The sequence below is a fragment of the Plasmopara halstedii genome (assembly GCF_900000015.1).
Source record: "Plasmopara halstedii genome assembly, contig: Scaffold_3060, whole genome shotgun sequence".
Classification (NCBI taxonomy): domain Eukaryota; phylum Oomycota; class Peronosporomycetes; order Peronosporales; family Peronosporaceae; genus Plasmopara; species Plasmopara halstedii.
The window spans coordinates 3218202-3218524 of NW_020189964.1; positions in this window are offsets into that span (position 1 = coordinate 3218202).

The following is a 323-nucleotide window of genomic DNA, read 5'->3' on the forward strand; positions in this document are numbered from 1 at the left end:
TAAGGAGATTGTATAATGCCATTTCTGCGTAAATTACGCTGTATGTGTGCAAGAAGTTGGCGAGACCAAGCCACTTACGCAAGTCCTTTTGATTCTTTGGAACGGGCTAGTCTACAACGGCCTTGACCTTAACGGTATCCGCTCAAAGGCCACACTTCCCAATGAAGCACTCTAAAATGGGAATCTCTTCTGCGCCAAAGATGAACTTGTCTGCACTGGCGTACAGTATGTTAGCGCGCATGCACTCGAACACCGCTCTTAAATAAACGATATGGCTCTTCTCATCCGTCCTCCCGTGCTCGGCACGACTGTGAACGAAAATG